Source organism: Bos indicus, chromosome 25 (genome assembly GCF_029378745.1).
Source record: "Bos indicus isolate NIAB-ARS_2022 breed Sahiwal x Tharparkar chromosome 25, NIAB-ARS_B.indTharparkar_mat_pri_1.0, whole genome shotgun sequence".
Taxonomy (NCBI): domain Eukaryota; kingdom Metazoa; phylum Chordata; class Mammalia; order Artiodactyla; family Bovidae; genus Bos; species Bos indicus.
In genome coordinates, this window is record NC_091784.1 from 28,028,731 (window position 1) to 28,047,854 (window position 19,124).

The window sequence follows — 19,124 nt, forward strand, 5'->3', positions numbered from 1 at the left end:
GTCATTGAAAATGGGGAGACACATTTAAGGAGAATAAGATCCTTGGGGTATGGCCTGGTCCCCCCAGCCATCAGCAAAAGCCACACTATAAATAGGAGCTTCAGGAGAGCCCCAGGCCAGGGATGCCATCTGTCATCTCGAAGTGGATGTGTCCTGAGCAAGAAACAGATGTGACTCGGGTCCTTAGCTTTTCGAGAGTCACACATCCATTGAATAGGAAGGGAAGCACCTTAAGATGGGAAGTTGGAGCAGTGGACACAGTCAGAGAGGTAGTCTAGAAGAGGCAATGAACTCCAGAAAAAAGGGAGGACCCGTTGCTCAGAAAGTCCGTATCTTCCTACAGGAAGTGAGGTAGATAGAGACAAGAAGGCAGTCCCTGGACCTCCCCTAAATGACAGGAAGGGGACCAACTGTACTCCCCCTGTAGAATGGGAAATGAAAGTGAAAAGCGTTCGTCACTCAGTCACGTCCGACTGTTTGTGACCCCATGGACTGTAAGTGAAGCCTCTTCAAAGAGGTATTTCTTTCCACCCAGAAAATGAGCCACCAGTACCACTGGAATGGGAATTCATGAGATGCTGTCCATGGAGTCCCACCCAGATCTGGAAGGGAGGCCACAGGACCTGGGCAGGGAGGCCCAGGCATAAGGACTAGAGGCCTGGTCCCCAGGAAATATTCCCAGATACATGGTACACAAGCCCTGCTAGACAACATGTGTCTCCTTTCTAGCCAAGAAGCAAGGCAGAAAAAAATCCCTGGTGAGAAAAAAAACAAAAACAAAAAACAGGAAAGAATCAGCTGTGAAAGGGAAAGGGTTGCAGCCCTAACAGGAAGTCCCACCTCCTCTACTGAGAGTATTTGGCCTTGAGCTCACCCAAGAAAGTCACAGCTCGGTCTGTCCAAAAGCTGTAGTCCCGGATTATTACATACCCTCGACACTTCTTCTGGAAGGCTGTGTCCCCTAAGGGGACAGGACCGAGGAGGGTGTTTGGTTGGGGAGTGGGCAGGCCCAGGGCAGTCATGATGCCAGCCAAGTTGCCCGCTAGGCCTTTGGCCTTGAGTCTTGCTTCCCAAAGCTGGTTCTCCACCATGGAATTGTCAGGGCTCAGGTCACTCTGGTCAGCGATCGCAAGCAGCAGGTGCTGGCTGAAAGACCAGAAGGCCTCCTGGGTGAGGCTCAGACGTACTCCATCTTCCAGGCCATGCCAGATCTCAAAGGGCATGTCGGTTGGAGGCAGGGTTCTGAGTGAGAGTTCAGGGATTGAGAAGTCGGGATCACTAAAGGGACTGCCTTGGTGCTGGAGCTGCGCAAGAGACAGAGACAGATGAGAGTGAGGGGACCCAAACGCTGCCCTAGGGTCCCCCTGAATTCACTGCCTTCCACGAGACTGGCCTCTTCCTAGGGGGAGTTGCCATTCCCTTCCTCAGGGAGTTGATGAAATGTTCTAGCACAGAGCTCCAGCTCTGTGAGGCTTCAACTCAGCTTCCTCCACATACAACTTGTGCAACTTTGAATCACAGCTTCAGTAATTCCCACATGGCGCTGTAATAGTGAAGATGATAAGGTGTAATAGACATAAAGCACTTAGCACTTGGCATATGACTAGGGCGTTAATATCATTCACTAGTGACATCTTTGTATTAATATCATGAACACTATGATGATGTTACTTATTACAGTATTTGCAAGCTAAATATATTATTGACAATGTGGTTAAAGCCGTATTTCCTTTTTATTCACATTCTTCAGGGCTTAATATTTGTTCAATTGTAAATAATCATTAATATGCAATTATTAATATTGAATTGAACTATAATGTTATTTAGTTAATGCCTTCTCCATTAGATTTCTCACCTCCACAAACCTAGACCCACAGAATTTTAGTGCACACTGATAAATTCTGTAATTGAAAGATCACCAAGTCCTGCATGCCCATTTTACAAATGAGGAAACTCAGGGTCCTCAAAGCTACCCAGAGGATTCTGACAGATATGAGACTAGAAATTAGAGGCAGGGACTTCCCTGGTGGTTCAGTGGTTAAGAATCTGCCTGCCAAAGCAGGGGACGTGGGTTCGATCCCTGCGCCAGAAAGATCCCCCATGCCGTGGGGCACCTAAGCCTGGGGACCACAACTCCTGAGCCTTCACTCCTAGAGCCCATGCTTCGGACAATAGAAGCCACCGCAATGAGAAGCCCAAGTGCCGCAAAGCAGAGGAGCCCCCGCTCGCAACAATTACAGAAAGCCTATGACAGCCACAAGGACCCAGGACAGCCCCAGAGAAAGAAACTAGGTTTTACAGAAGAAAACAAGAAACTAGATTCGGTAACTTTACATGGACCTAGAATATAGTACAGTGGAAGAGTCACAAATTTCAGGGCCTGCAGGGGCCAGGTGGATCCCGTCACCTGGAGAAGAAGCAGATGGGGTGCGGCTGCGGCACAGTGACTGGAGGCCAATAGGACGCCTGTGCCTGTTTTTGACAGGTTTTCAGTTTCAAAATTTGAACAAGCATCGCACGGCCTAAACAAAACATCTGTGGATCAGACCCAGCCAGCAGGCTGCTACTTTGAACTTCCAGACAGTTTTGTGACCTCAGGTAAATTATTCCCACATCAAAGCTCAGTTTCCTGGCCTTTCCCTCATGGTCCAGTGGTTAAGACTCTGCCCTGCAATGCAGGGGGTGCGGGTTCAATCCCTGGTTGAAGAGCTAAGATCTCACATGCCTCCCAGGCAAAAAACCCAAAGGATAAAACAGAAGCAGTATGGTAACAAACTCAGTAAGGACTTTACAAATGGCCCACATCAAAAAATCAGAAAGAGGCCTTCCCTGGTGGCTCGATGGATAAGAATCCTCCTCCCAATGCAGGAGACACGGGTTCCTGATCCAGGAAGATGCCACATGTCCTAGATCAACTAAGCCCGTGTGCCACAAGTACTGAGCCTGTGCCAAGGAGTGGCAACTACTGAGCCCACATGCCCCAAGTACTGAAGCCTTGAGAGCCCTAGAGCCTGTGCTCAGCAACGAGGGAAGCTGCCGCAATGAGAAGCCTGCACACCACAACTAGAGAGGAGCTGCCACCCGGGAAAACTAGAGAAGCGCTCAGTGCTGAGTCACTCGAGTCGTGTCTGACTCTCTGCGACCCCATGGACCATGGCCCGACAGGCTCCTCTGTCCATGGGATTCTCCAAGCAAGAATACTGGAGTGGGTTGCCATTTCCTTCTGCAGTAATAAAGTGTGAAGTGAGTGAAGTCGCTCGGTCAAGTCTAACTCTTTGCAACCCCATGGACTGTAGCCTAACAGTCTCCTCTGTCCATGGGATTTTCCAGGCAAGAGTACTGGAATAGGTTGCCATTTCCTTCTCTAAAACTAGAGAAGAGCTGAAACTAAATAACAATGATCCAGCACAGCAAAAATAAATACAATAATAAAAATATTAAAAAGTTTTAAAAATTCTAAAAAGACCCCCTCAGTTCTCTCATCTGTAAAAATGGGTCATAATTCTGCCTCTTAGAGCTATGTGAGGAGCCAGTAAGATAATGAGTCTGAATCTCCCAGCATGGCATAGGCTCAGAAAAGCAAGGGCAGAGGTGGTCTTGGACAGACTCATGAGCCTGTAAAAGACTTCCCCTAGGGGCTTCTGACAGTCCTGAGAGGTCAGCCAAGGCACGACAAACATCCCATTTGGCAGATGAGGAAGCTAAGACAGAGAGTGAAGGAATGACCTGCCCAAGGTCACCCAGCCATGAGTGACATCATTCCTGTGGGCGTGTCTCTAGCTGGCAGAACCCCTGTACCCCAGGACCCATGGAGGAACCTCCTTCCAGCCTTGTTCTGCCTCCCTTCCCCAGGGCTGGGCCAGGAGGGTGACAGCCGCCTCCCCTCACCCCCTGCTCATGCCCTGTCACTCACGTAAGTCTGCAGCAGGGTGGAAGTGTGCCTCTGCATGTCGAGCGCCAGGTTATAGGCTTGATTGACAGACTCAGCTGTGGACATGGGGGCTCCCAAACTGAGAGGGGGCAGCAGCAGGAGCAGCAGGCAGAAGGGGGCTGGCAGGAAGAAATCAGAGGTCAGCACCAAGTCCCTGACCTCCCCTGCTGATTCACTCATTCATCATAACAGCCCCTCATATGGATACAGCCCTTGAGGCTTACAGCGGTCTTCTGTGTGCCACTCAGGGCAGAATCACCCTGTAAGCAGTTTATTTCTAGCCCAGAATATTCCCCTGGGACTTCTCCGATGGTCCAGTGACTAAAGACTCTGAGCTCCCAAGCAGGAGGCCCTGGGTTCAATCCCTGGTCAGGGAACGAATCCCACAGGTCACAATTGAGCATTTGCATGCCGCCATGACTAAGAACCAGCACAGCCAAAGAAGATAAATGTTTATTTATTTCTTTCTAAATGCAATTTTATATAAATAACTATTAAAAAGAAAGAAAAAATTCCCCTGACCTCCAGACTCAAGTATTCAACTTCCCTCTTGACGTTTTCCCTTGGAGGTTAATGAGCATCTCAAGTCAAAATAGCCACTGCTCAGCTCTAGCTGCCCTGTTCCCCTCCTTCCCTGGTCCTCCCCATCTCAGAAAAGTGCATGTCCATTCTTCCAGGTGCTCACGTCAAAGTCACGGGGTCCTCTTGGATTCCTCATTCTCTCCTTCTCCCTGTGTTCAACCCACACTAAATCCTATGGCTGTGTCCTTAAAAGGTGGCCACGAGGTCTGTGGGGTTTTGTGTTTGTTTCTGGTGACACCATGAAGCTTGCAGGATCTCAGTTCCCTGACCAGGGATTGAACCTGGGCAGTGAAAGCCCGGAATCCTAAGCACCAGACCACCAGGGAACTCCCTGGGTCTGTGTTTCTGCATCCGAGCACTCGTGACAAGTTACCTAGACTCTGAAAGCTCACTGAGCTGTATACTTAGGACTTGTGCACATCTCTCTGTAGTAATCTGATATTTTCAATATAAAGTTTTAAAATGTGGATTTCCCTGCTGGGTCAGCGATAAAGAATATACCTGCCAACACAGGAGACACATATTTGATCCCTGGTCTGGGAAGATCCCACACACCATGGAGCAACTGTTAAGCCCTTCACAACTACTGAGCCTGTGCCCTAGAGTCCAGGAGCCACATATACTGAAGCCTGTGTGCCTAGAGCCTGCAACAGGAGAAACCACTTCAATGAGAAGTCCACGCACCTCAGCTCAAGAGTATCCCCCACTCACTGCAACTAGAGAAAGCTTGAGCACAGCAACGAAGACCCAGCACAGCCATAAAGAAGTAAAAGATGTATCTAGAAGCTATGTCTCTCCCCTCTGCTGTCTCTGCCTCCACCCATGTCTCCCTGTGCCACCTGGAAGCTCATCAAGTCCAGCTAGATCCCTCCTTTGTCTAAAACTTCCCATGGCTCCCACCTAACACAGTGACTATGAAAGTCCTCACTGTGGGCTACAAGGCCTGGCCCCTCTTTTCCATAGCATCCCCTATTCAGACTTTGCCCTTGCTGGGTTTGGACTACCTTCCAAACCCACCCAGGGTTTCTCCTCTGATTCTTCAGGGCTCAACTCAAAAACCCCTCTGGGGACGTCCCTGGGGGACCAAGGTCTAAGACTCCGCACTGCCAATGCAGGGCTCTCAGGTTCAATCCCTGGTCAGGGAACTAGATCCCACCTGCCCCAACTAAGCCCTGGTGTAGCCAAATTAAAAAAAAAAAAAAGCAAAGAAAGCTTAAAGTCACCAGCAGTGATGGAGATGAGAGGCAGACCAGGATGACTTCCTTAGCTTCCCTGTCTACATTCCTGAACTCCCAGAAGTTCAGAACTTAAGGGAAGGCCTTAGGTGAAGCCCTGTTCATTCATTCATTCAACAAACTTGGATCAGTGTATTCAAATTCTGTCACATCTGTGTGGGTGCTCAGTCGTGTCCAAGTCTTTGCGACCCCATGGACTGTAGCCCGCCAGGCTCCTCTGTCCATGGAAGTTTCCAGGCAAGAATATTGGAGTGGGTTGCTATTTCCTTCTCCAGGGGTTCTTCCCAACCCAGGGATCGAACCCATGTCTCATGTCTTCTACATTGGCAGGCAGATTCTTACCACTAGCGCTACCTGGGAAGTCACATTGGCATGATAATTTACTTATGATCACATGGACTGTCTGTCTGCAGAAAAAAATCTCATTTTTTGTCTGTTTGTTTACTGCCGTGTCCCCAATACTTGGGTTTCCCCGACAGCTCAGTGGTAAAGAATCTGCCTGCCAATTCGGGAAACATGGGTCTGATCCCTGAATGGTAATTTCACCTAGAGAAGGAAATGGCAGCACACTCCAGTATTCTTGTCTGGGAATATCATGGACAGAGGGCCATGGAGGGCTACAGTCCATGGGGTCCCAAAAGAGCTGGACACGACTTAGCAACTAAACAGCAACAATAACCCCGATACTTAGACTCCTGTAAGTGTGTGCTTAGTCACTTCAGTGTGTCCAAATCTTGGCTACCCCGTGGACTGTAGCCCAACAGGAGCCTCTGTTCATGAGATTCTCCAGGCAAGAATACTGGAGTGGCTTGCCATGCCCTCCTCCAGGGGATCTTTCCAACTCACAGATCAATCCCAGGTCTTTTAAGTTTCCTGCATTGCAGGCAGGTTCTTTATCCCTAGCGCCATCTGGGAAGCCTACCTAGGCTACTACCTAGCACCTAATAGGAAGTCCAGAAGTATGTCCTGAATGAATGAATGATGAATGAAGTCTTCAGTGTGTAAGGCTTTTGAGGTTCCCAGCAGATGCAAGAGCAGCCAGGTACCTGAGTCAGATGGACCACAGGGCTGAGGCCGTACCCCCTCCCTCCTGGCCTCAGGACCCTGGCGCCCTGTCTCCCTCACTCACCCAACAGATGATAACCCATGGTCTCTCCTGGATCCTTCCTCTCTGCAGTCTCTCGGTGGTTCTGCAACACCTGTCCTCTTGCCCCTCAGGTGGCTATATATTTGGGTCTGAGCCCTCGGGCCACCCATGAGGGAGGGAAAGTCATACCTTGGGGGTTGTGGGGGGAGGTGCAGAAGCCCCTGAGGCAGGGGACAACTAGGGAAGCGGGCATCGAGGTGACACCCTAGTCCCCTACAGCCCCCCAAATCTGACTTTAACTCAGGTTGCTGGGAGAAAGGGAGCCAGGCGGGGAGGGGATTATACCGGAGACAAAGGGTCCGCCCTGCTCCCTGCCGTTCTGCACGTCCTAGGATCCAGTTTCCCTCAAGGAGGTGGCCCCCTGCTCCGCCCCATCGGGACCCAGGCATTGGGCCCTGGATCTGGAGGAGTTTGGAAAAGGGACAGGGGGGTGGTGTGTAAGCAACATCACCCACACCCTTAGACCTGGGGGCTTGTGATCCCGCGCAGGGCCCTGTGGGACTCCTTGTCTCAAGGCCTTTGTGTCCTTCATTTCCTTTTTTTTTTTTTTGAAGAGTTTTTTAAGATTTAGTTGTAATATAATTTTATTTATTTATTTTTGTCTGTGCTGGATCTTCATGGCTGCATGCGCTTTTTCTCTAGTTGCAGCGAGTGGGGCTACTCTTTGTTGCAGGGCACAGGCTTCTCCTTTTGGTGGCTTCTCTTATTCCTCTAGAGCATGGGCCCTGGAGTGAGGGCTCAGTAGTTGTGGCACACAGACTTAGTTGCTGTGAGGTGTGTGGGATCTTCCCGGATGAAGAAGTAAACTCATGTCTCCCACATTGGCAGGTGGATTCTTTACCACTGAGCCACCAGGGAAGCACCCACCCACCATCCATTTCTTTGATATTACAGGTAGCAGCCTTCATTCAGCCTCCGTGATCTTCCCTGAAATCCAATGGGCAGCTGTTCATTGACAAAGGGAGGGATTGCAAAACCAGGGAGAAATAAAATCAAGAGCAGCCTTGGGGCAAGGTGCTCATTCCTGAACGTGAGATACATACAACAATATCTTTGAAGGATTTTGCAGGTACTGAAACCCCCTCCGGGTGGCACAAGCTGTGCTATGCTGCCCTCAAACATGTGGACCCCAGACCAGCTGGACCTGAAATTTGAATACATTAATTTCTGCTTGACACCACCAAGGCATCAGGAAAATGTTCACGAGCTGATCCCATCCTCTTTTACTAGGAAACTTCTCAGTATGTTCCCCAGGGGGGACATGGTTATGAGAGCATAAGCCCGCTGTATCTCCCTTTGCCTGGGAAAGCAACAAAGCTCTTTTTCGACTTCGGTCCCATCTTTGTCCCTGAGGTTTGATCTGGCACCAGTGTCCAGAGAAGCTGAGCTTTGGGCATCACCGTGTACATGTCTTGGGCTTCCCTGGTGGCTCAGACGGTAAAGAATCTGCCTGCAATGTAGGAGACTCAGGTTCGATCCTTGGGTGGGGAAGATCCCCTGGAGAAGAGAATGGCTACCCACTCCAGTATTCTTGCCTGGAAATTCCAAGGACAGAGGAGCCTGATGGGTGACAGTCCGTGGGATCTCAGAGTCAGACATGACCGAGTGACTAACACTATACTGTACTCTATGCACAGGTTGGCACGTGGACCCACACCAGATGTGTGTATTCACTTTCATATGTTTTCACAGTCAAGGAAGTATTGACTCTAGCCATGTGCTTGTCCCTGTTCCAGATAGAGTGGATAGAGCAGGGAACAAGTCAGACACAAATCCCTGCCCTTGTGGAGCTGACACCCTAGTGGACATGCCCACTACTCTGTTACAGCACACACCCTGCCAGGGAGCGTCAAACACAGGAGTGCACGTGTGTCCGCGCTTATGAACACACAGTCATGTCCAGAGCCCCCATCATAAGGCAGAGCTACATCTGTTCCTTCATTCTCCCATGTAGACCCTTAGTCAGCAGCTGTCGGTGGAGCCCCTCTTCTGAGTTGGAACTGGGGTGAATAATAAGGGCCACACAGTCCAGTGGTCCCCCAACAACCAACATGTGAGCTCATAAAAAAAAAAATTTCCTAAAGCTACAAGGTGCAGCTATGCTATGCTATGCTAAGTCACTTCAGTCATGTCCGACTCTGTGCGACCCCATAGACGGCAGCCCACCAGGCTCCCCCGTCCCTGGGATTCTCCAGGCAAGAACACTGGAGTGGGTTGCCATTTCCTTCTCCAATGCAGGAAAGTGAAAAGTGAAAGGGAAGTTGCTCAGTCGTGTCCGACTCTTAGCGACCCCATTGACTACAGCCTACCAGGCTCCTCCATCCATGGGATTTTCCAGGCAAGAGTACTGGAGTAGGGTGCCATTGTCTTCTCCGACAAGGTGCAGAGAGGAAGCCAAAACAGGTTGATGTGATTAACTGAGGGTAGAAGAGATATAGATAAGAAGACTGAGGCCCAGAGAGGGGCAGCTACTTACCTGGAGTCACACAGCAAGCCAGGACACATCATAGGCTCCTGCCCCCTCAGTTTGGGACTGACTCTAGGGTGTCCCCAATCTGAACTGTGAGCTGAAGGAGGGAAGAGGTTGAGGGAAGAGATAAGTTCTGAGGTGGGAGATCCTAAATTGGGTCTCAGCCTGGGCCCTGTCAAGGCTGCCAGGGAGGGCCTGTGTTGGGCAGGCTGTGATGTCAGAGGATTAGATTAGGCCCATTGAGTGGGTGCACTGAGGCGTGGGCCAGGCCAAGTAGTGGAGGAGGAAGAGGAAGAAGAAGAGGAGGGCAGGAGGGGAGGAGGGAGCCAGACTCGCAATCTCGTGCTGTTCACAGGTGGGCAGCGTACCTTGGGCCGAGCCTCACCCCAGAGGGCAGGCTCCCTCTGACCCAACCCCACCATCTCCTCCTCCTCTTACGGACTTCACTTTCTCTCTGGACCCTTCAGGGGCCCTTCACAACTGAAGCAATCCACCCCTATCCCAGGCCCAGTTCCGTTTTTCCAAGGCATTTGTCTGGGCAGATGTCAGAAGCTCTGCTGCCTCATCCTGCCCTGCCTCGTAGTCCACATATCTCCATCTCTGTTTCAGTCTCACCAGAAGCTGATGCCTGAGAAATCCTAGCAATTTAAGAGTCAGCAGTCCCTGGGTAGGGAAGATCCCCTTCAGGAGGGCATGGCAACCCGTCCCAATATTCTTGCATGGAGAACTCCGTGGACAGTGGAGCCGGGAGGGCTACAGTCCATGGGGTCACAAAGAGTCTGACACGACTGAGTGACTAGCACTCACTTTTCTTTCCCACTTGGGTAAAAATCCTCCCTTTGTCCATCACTAGCTTAGGCAAGTTACTTAAACCTCTCTGAGCCTGAGTTTGTTTCCTCATTTGAAGACCAGAAAAATTGTCTTGGCATCTTGGGGTCTCACTGACTTCACCCACCAAGTGCCTTGACCTCTGCTATGAGACTCCCTCTGGAGCCCCTCAAGAGTTACTGCTGTGGTTCGTAACGCCTCCAGTTCAGCTCAGTCTCTCAGTTGTGTCTGACTCTTTGTGACCCCATAGACTGTAGCACACCAGGCTTCCCTGTCCATCACCTGCTCCCAGAGCTTGCTCAAATTCATGTCCAATGAGTTGGTGATGCCATCCAACCATCTCATCTTCTATCGTCCCCTTCTCCTCCTGCCTTCAATCTTTCCCAGCATCAGGGTCTTTTCCAATGAGTCAGTTCTTCCCATCAGTTGGCCAAAGTATTGGAGTTTCAGCTTCAGCATCAGTCTTTCCAATGAATAGTCAACACTGATATCCTTTAGGTTTGACTGGTTTGAGCTCCTTGCCTCCAACCTAATGCCTCAACCAATGGCAAAAGCCTCAGTGTCCCGGTGTCTCAGGCTTGGATCCTAATCTCCACCAGCCACACTAATGCTAATGCCAAGCAGGGCCCTGTGGGACTCTAGTGCGCAGAGGGTTTTTTGTCCACCATTCCTTGTAGGTGGGCCTCTGGCCTCCATGACCTTCTCTGAGTTCCAAAGGGCAGAGGAAGTAAGTAAGTGAAAGTCTCTCAGTCGTGTCCGGGTCTTTTTGACCCCATGAAGTATACAGTGCGTGGAATTCTCCAGGCCAGAATACTGGAGAGGGTAGCCTTTCCCTTCTCCAGGGAATCTTCACAACCCAGGGATCGAAACCAGATCTCCCACATTGCAGGAGGATTCTTTACCAGCTGAGCCACCAGGGAAACCCAAGAATACTGGAGTGGATATCCTATCCTTTATCCAGGGGTTCTTCCCGACCCAGGAATTGAAACAGGGTCTCCTGCATTGCAGGAGGATTCTTTACCAACTAGCTATGAGGGAATCCCAAAGGGCAGAACAGCTGTTAATCAAAGCAGAAGCAGCAGGTGAGGCAGAGGCTTATTAAGTTGGGAGATAGACTTTCTAGGACCCTGCACACACCCTAATCTTGTTCCCATCCTGTGGAAACTGCAGGAGAATAAATACAAGTCTGTTACTGCCTTGATCCTTATCACAGACTCCTGCCTGACTATGTACCCTTTCCCTACTCACCAGCGAGGGGGTGGGGCACAGTTCTGGAGGCACTAGCCTACTGTGCCTGGCACAGCTATAAAGCCGCGCTTCTTTCTCCTCCATCACTCTGTCTCCATATTTCTGTTGGGCATTGGTGCAGAGAGCTGAGATTTTGGCAACAGTGTTCCCAAGAGATGTGTTCTGTCTGTCCACCAGGACGCTCAATCACGACCCTATGTCATCCAGCAGGTTCCATCAGGAGGCCCATTCAGAACAAATAAACAGGAATTCAAGCCAGAGCCTCGGACTCAATGTTAAGCACTATTCGAGCAAATCTTCACTCCTACCTCTCCAGGCAAAGAGAAAAGCCAGTGCAAAGGCCCTGAGGTTGGGAATATCCTTGTCAGGTGTCAGGGACAAACAAAGCCGCTAGACAGAGCAAAGAGATGGGTTGTTGGTGACATATGACAGGATAGGAAAGAGCAAGGGTCACCTTGCCGCCTCCCACCACCCCTTACCTTTCCTTGACTGCCCACTGCCCTCGGGACAAACCCCCAAGTCTGTAGTCTAGCTTCTAAGGCCTTTAGTCCCCTAGTCCCTGTGCAGCCTTGAACCTTCCTTCTTGCTTTTCCGTAGCTTCTGCATCTCCCATGTGTCCTACTTTGCATGCCTGCTCAGCACTGCCCTCTCTTGAGACTCTGCCCGCAGAGAGAGTGAGCCTGCTCCTCCTTCACTTGACAATCCTTCTCATACTTAACCTTCAACTTGGGTTTCACCTCTCAGGGAAGCTTTCTCTGTCTCCTCTGCCCCATCACGGCTCCCAGAGCTTCCAACATCCCCTCGTCCACTCACCGATCACCATACACTATCGTTCTCCATCTCTTAGTCTCTCTCTCCCAGTGACAGGAGGCCGGGTGTTCTCCATAGCCCCAGCATCCGGCCACTGGAAAAGGAGACACCTCCACGAGCAATGAGTGAAGGAAGGCAGGAACATACTGGTTCCAACTGGTGGGCTCAGCAAAACCAGGCCAAGGAGTGTGGTCTGCACCTGATCTCCAGGAATGCCTATGTCGGTGCCCTGTCTTGATAGAGTGATGGGCCAGCCGAGCAGTGAGGGCGTGGGGGCCCAAGGCAGGGACCATCAGAAGGAGCAGCACCGTCTACTCCATTCAGTGCATCTGTGAGCCTTTGCAGCACTGCTACAGAGTCGGGATGGGCTGAACCAGTCCCAGTAGCATCCTGCCTTCCTGGAAGGCACTGTCTTGTGGCTCAACCGTCTTCATCATCATCATCTCTAATACTGTTTTTTTCTTTTCCAGCTGTGCCACATGGCTTGTGGAATCTTCGTTCTCTGACCAGGGATTGAGTCCAGGTCCTCAGCAGTGAAAGCACGGAGTCCTCATTACTGGACTGCAGGATCGTCCCATCACTAACATGAGCACTGACTGATGGCCTGTTCTAAGCTTTTTCCATAGAATAACATGTCCTTTACAAACCCCCATGGAGTGGCTAGTACTGTTTCCCCATTTCACAGATGAGGAAAATTGAGGCACAGCAAGGTTACGTGAATAGTTCTGGGTCACACAGCTAGGATTAGAATTGGGCTCCAAAGTCAGAGCTCTTTACCATTATCAGTGTCTCTATCCTCCGGGCCTGACACTTTGCAACCTGTGAGACTTTGCACAGTCCTTGTCCCCTGGGTTCTCTTCAGGAAACTGACAGGGGACTACATTTCACAGATGAGGTGCAGAGGAAGGGAAGGAATCCCATTTTTTAGCCTCTATTATGTCACCGGTCACTTGATACATAGATAGTATCTCATGACCCTGGGAAGTAGGTTTATGGTTATTATTCCCACTTTTACAGATGAGGTTCAGTGACTTGTCACGATCACACAGAATAAATTGTAGAGGCCTTGGGCTCAGGACAGGCTCCGATGTCTGGGCTGGTCCTGTCATCCCACAGTTCCTTTGGTGTCCCCTTCGCAGGACACGTTTGGACACCACAGTGAGAATGGGAGGCACAGAGGCAGCACGCTCTGCGTCTAGGTTCTAACCCAGTCCAGGTCTGGTGCTTGGCACCCCCTGGAATCCAGCTAAGTGTCACCTCTGCTTCCGGGGCAGCTCTGGGCTTGATGAGGAGGGCCAGAGGAAGGGGAAGAGCACAGATGGGAAACTAGGGTGTCGACTTCAAAAGGAGAAGTGGAATTTCCTGGTGGTCTGGTATTTAGGATTCTGGGCTTTTGTTACCGTGGCCCAGGTTCAATCCCTGGTCAGGGAACTGAGATCCCATAAGTCATGAGGCTCCAACCAAAAAAAAAAAAATACCCCAACTTTGCATTATCCCCAGTAACCTCCTTGGGGAATCTGTGCTCACAGTCTCCCAACTTTAGGTCCTGTGAGTCTACAGAGTCTAATTCCTAGATTGGGGAGGGACCTTTCTACCAGGGGACACAGCCAAATCCCATTAAATTTAGAGGTACATCTGCCACGTGGTCACTTACATCTCCTCCTGCCAATAGACCAGCAGGCAACAAAAGGACATGCCATACTGTTGCAGGAAGGGGGACTCCTTCCAGGACCCAAGAGTGGGCTCTTGTGTAACATTTAGAATGAGTTGTCCAAGGAGAGACACGAGCTGACAAAGCGATAGACTGTATTGGGAAGGGGCGCCCAGGCAGAGAGCAGAAGTGAAAGAGAACCCAGGAGAACTGATCTGTCCCGTGGCTCCCAGTCTTGGGTTTTATGATGATGGGGTTTGTTTCCAGATTGCTGTGGCCAATCACTCTGATTCAGCATCCTTCCTGGTGGTGCACACATGGCTCAGCCAAGATGGATGCCAGTAAGAAGGATCCTAGGAGGTGGTAGAATGCATGGCATCTCCTTCTGACCTTTCCTGAACTCTTCCGGTTGGTGGTGGCTTGTTAGTTCCGTCTTCCTTTCTAGGACTTCTGTTGTAAAATAACTCACGCAAATGGTCACTATGGTGTCTGGCTAGGGTAGGCGATTTCGGTCAGTGTGCTTCCCCTAACAATATGGATGGGCAGAGGGTAACAGACTATGTTCAGAACAGGAAGTAGGACCAGGACTATGTAATGGGGGACAGCAGGAATATGCTTAGCGTTCAGGTGATCACTTGGAATATCTCCAGCTACCCATGCTGAGGTGATTTTTTTTTAATTGTATTTATTTATTTTTATTTGTTATTTTGGCTGTGCTAAGTCTTCATTGCTGTGCGGGGGCTTTCTCTACTTTCAGAGAGCAGGGGCTATTTACCTGTTGAGGTTTGTGGGCTTCTTATCGCAGTGGCTTCCATTTTTGCAGAGCACAGGCTCTAGGCGTGCAGGCTTCAGTGGTGGCTGCACATGGACTCAGCAGCTGTGGCTCTCGAACTTAGGTGCTCAGAGGCATATGGGATCTTCCCGGACCAGGGATCAAACTGGTGTCCCCTGCATTGCCAGGCAGATTCTTAACCACTAGACCACCAGGGAAGCCCCCATGCTAAATTTTATTTGTAAGTGAGCAAGTACCATTGTCACGGGCTCATAAAGCATGCTAACTAGGGACTCAGACCCTTCAGGAGCGAGGGCCAGGCTCAATCACCCAGACAAAGTGCAGAGACCAGCAGAACCACTAGCTGAAGCCAGGAGCAGAAGGGAGGGGCTGGGCTAGAATGAGTGGGTGTAGAAGAGAGAGCTGAGAGAGATCAGCTGTGTCTAGAGCTAATCCTCCTTTCCTAAGTTTATCCAGAAATTATGATCAAGCAGAATCCTGAGGAAGTTGTACTGGGATGAAGAGAACTTAATAGGAGAAGCCAGTAGATCTGAACAGCACCAAAGTGGACTGTAGAACATTGTTGGTGCCCCACCCAGATTCTTTTGCCAACAGCACACCCTTCTCCCATGTCCCCTCCTCTGGAGAACTGCCCAGCACCTCTCCTGCTGGAAGAATTTGGCCAGTGGTGAAAGTAACTTCGTGATACAGTTTTGGCCCCAGAACTTTCTCTAGATCAAATGTGGTCAGTTGAGATCACATTTTTGCTCAGCTTTTTATCACCGACATACCTTGATAACCCTATTTGTCTGAGAACATTTCCCCAGTCGCTTGGTCCAGAATTTCCATCATGGACTATATCAAACTCAAAAGCTTCTGCACAGCAGAAGGACCAATTAACAAAATGAAAAGACAGCCTGTGGAAAGGAAGGAAAAAGTTTGAAAATCATATATCAACGGGGATTAATATCTAAAAATGTAAAGAACTTAGTGTAGCAAGAAAAAATAAAATAAAGAGGAGGGCACTTCCCTGGTGGTGCAGTGGATATGAGTCCGCCTGTCAGTGCAGGGGACTTGGGTTCATCCCTTGTCCAGGAAGATTCCACATGCTGAGGAGCAACTATGCTCTCACAGCCATAAATCAATACTCACCATTTAAAAAATACAGTAAGAATCATCTCATCCAGGTGAGAAAATGGAGTTTTGAAGAGCTGATGTTACACAATGCCCCAAAGATAGAGACGATGCTGAAAGCTCAACTTCTCTGTACACCAGTCCTGAATAAAGTCTCAGAGGCAGAGTTTTGGGTAAAGTAGAAAAGGAGCACTTTATTGCTTTTACAGGCAAAGGGGAACACAGTGGCTTCATGCCCTCAAAAACATCTGTCCCCCATCTGGGGAAGATAGTGAAACGTTTTATAGCAATTGTTCAGAGAGGGCATGATCAACTTGTAACATTCTTCTTCTTTTTTCTTTTATTTTTTATGATATTGAATTAGCCATACATGAAGAGCATGAACATTCTTCTGATGGGTTGGTGGTGAGGTAAGTAGGGGTCCATGGTCTCAAACTTCAGGTCCAACTGGTCAGGTGTCTACATGCTTGTGGGCAGCATACCATTGTTAACCATCAAATTCTCCAACCTAGAAGGGATTTTGGTATCTGCAAAATAGCTCAAAGATATTGTGTGCATCCCTTGATGGGGAATCAGGCTCTTACCCCAAGGCTGCTCTTACTTTTCTTGGCTTCTCCCTGGTTTTGCATCCCTGCCCTCCCCTAGTGAACAACTGCTTGAATCTGCCCATTAGAACCCAGGGAAGGCCATGGAGCCTGAATGAACGTAGTTTCCTATCATCAAAGAAATGCAGGAGGAGACTTCCCTCATGGTCCAGTGGCTGGGACCACATGGTCCCAAGCAGGGGCCCGGGTTTGATCCCTTGTCAGGGAATAGATCCCACATGCTTCAACCCAGTGCAGCCAAATAAATAAATATCTTAAACAACAAAAAAGGGAGGACACAAAGACCTTGTGTCCAGGAGCCCCACAGGGCCCTGCACCGAGGTAAGGCCAGATCTCCACAGAGTCTCATTCTAGATTTCAGTGGAAAAAAGAATCCCCTGGGTTACTCTTACAAATATAGATTCTTGATTCCCACTCAGACATTCCATAGGTTCTAAGGAGCCCCTGGTGGTAATGAACCCACCTCCCAATGCATGAGACTTAAGAGATGTGGATTTGATCCCTGGGTCAGGAAGGTCCCCTGGAGGAAGGCACAGCAACCCAGTCCAGTATTCTTGCCTGGAGAATCCCATGGACAGAGGAGTCCAGTAGGTTGCAGTCCATAGGGTCAAAAAGAGTTGGACAGGATTGAAGCGACTTACCAAACATGCCCCAAGCACTAATGCCAAAGAAGCTGAAGCTGACTGTTCTATAAACACCCACAAGATTTTCTAGGATTAACACCAAGAAAGAAAAAAACAAAACAAAACCAGATGTAAAGATGTCCTTTTCATCATGGGGTATTGGAATGCAAAATAGGAAGTCAAAAGATATCTGGAGTAACAGGCAAGTTTGGCCTTGGAGTACAAAATGAAGCAGGGCAAAAGCTAACACACGTTTGTTGAGACAACACACTGGTCATAGCACACACAGTCTTTCAACAACACAAGAGGCAACTCTACACATGGACATCACCAGATGGTCAATACTGAAATCAGATCGAGTGTATTCTTCTCAGCCAAAAATGGAGAAGCTTTATACAATCAGTAAAAAGAAGTCCTGGAGCTGAGTGTGGCTCAGATCATTGGCTCCTTATTGCAAAATTCAGGCTTAAAATAAAGAAGCTAGGGGAAACCTCTAGGCCATTCAGCTGTGACCTGAATCAAATCCCTTATGATTATACAGTGAAAGTGAAAGTCACTCAACAGGTTCGACTCTTTGTGACCCCATAGACTATACAGTTCAAAGAATAATACTGGAATGGGTAGTGTTTCTCTTCTTCAGGGATTTCTCAACACAGGGATCAAACCCAGGTCTCCCGCATTGCAGGCAAATACGTTACCAACTGAGCTATCAGTGATTATACAGTGGAGGTGACGAATAGATTCAGGGAATTAAGATCTGGTAGACAGACTGCCTGAAGAACTATGGACAGAGGTTTGTAACATTGTACAAGAGGCCGTGACCAAAACCATCCCAAAGGAAAAGAAATGCAAGAAAGCAAAATGCTTCTCTGAGGAGGCTTTACAAATAGCTGAGGAAAGAAAAGAGGTGAAAAGCAAGGAAGAAGAGAAGGAAAGATATACCCAACTGAGTGCCGAGTTCCAGAGAACAGTAAGAAGAGATAAGGAGGCCTTCTCAAATGAACAATGCAAAGAGATCAGAAAACAATAGAATGGGAAAGACTATAGAGATCTCTTCAAGAAAACTGGAGAGATCAGGGGAATATTTCATGCAAATATGGGCACGAGAAAGGACAGAAACAATAAGGACCTAATAGAAGCAGAAGAGATAAAGACCAGGTGGCTAGAATATACAGACGAACTACAAAAAAGGTCTTAATATCCCGGGTAACCACGACGGTGTGGTCACTAACCTAGAGCCAGACATCCTGGAGCCTGAAGTCCAGTGGGCCTTAGGAAGCATGCCTATGAACAAAGCTAGCAGAGGCGACAGAATTCTAGCTGGAGCTATTTAACATCCTAAAAGATGATGCTGTTAAAGTGCTGTACTCAATATGTCAGCAAATTTGGAAAACACAGCAGTGGCCCCAGGACTGGAAAGGGTCAGTTTTCATTCCCATCCCAAAGAAGGGCAGTGCCAAAGAATTTTCAGATTATAGCTCAATTGCAATCATTTCATGTGCTAGCAAAGTTATGCTCAAAATCCCTCAAGCTAGGCTTCAGCGGTATATGAACTGAGAACTTCCAGATGTATAAGCTGGGTTTAGAAAAGGCAGAGGAACCAGAGATCCAATTGCCAACATTAGCTGGATCATAGAGAAAGTAAGGGAATTCCAGAAAAAACATCTATTTCTGCTTCATTGATTACTGGAAAGCCTTTGACTGTGTGGATCACAGCAAACCATGGAAAATCCTTAGAGATGGGAATACCAGACCAACTTACCTGTTTCCTGAGCAACCTGTATGAGGCTCAATAAGGAACAACCGACTGGTTCAAAATTGGGAAAGGAGCACAGCAAGGCTATATGCTGTTACTCTGTTTATGGAACTTTATGCAGAGTACATCATGCAAAATGCAGGGTGGATGACCCACAAGCTGGAATCAATATTGTCAGGAGAACTATCACAAACCTCAGAGAAGCAGATAATACCATCCTACTGGCAGAGAATGAAGAGGAACTAAAGAGACTCTTCGGAGAAGGCAATGGCACCCCACTCCAGTACTCTTGCCTGGAAAATCCCATGGACGGAAGAGCCTGCAAGGCTGCA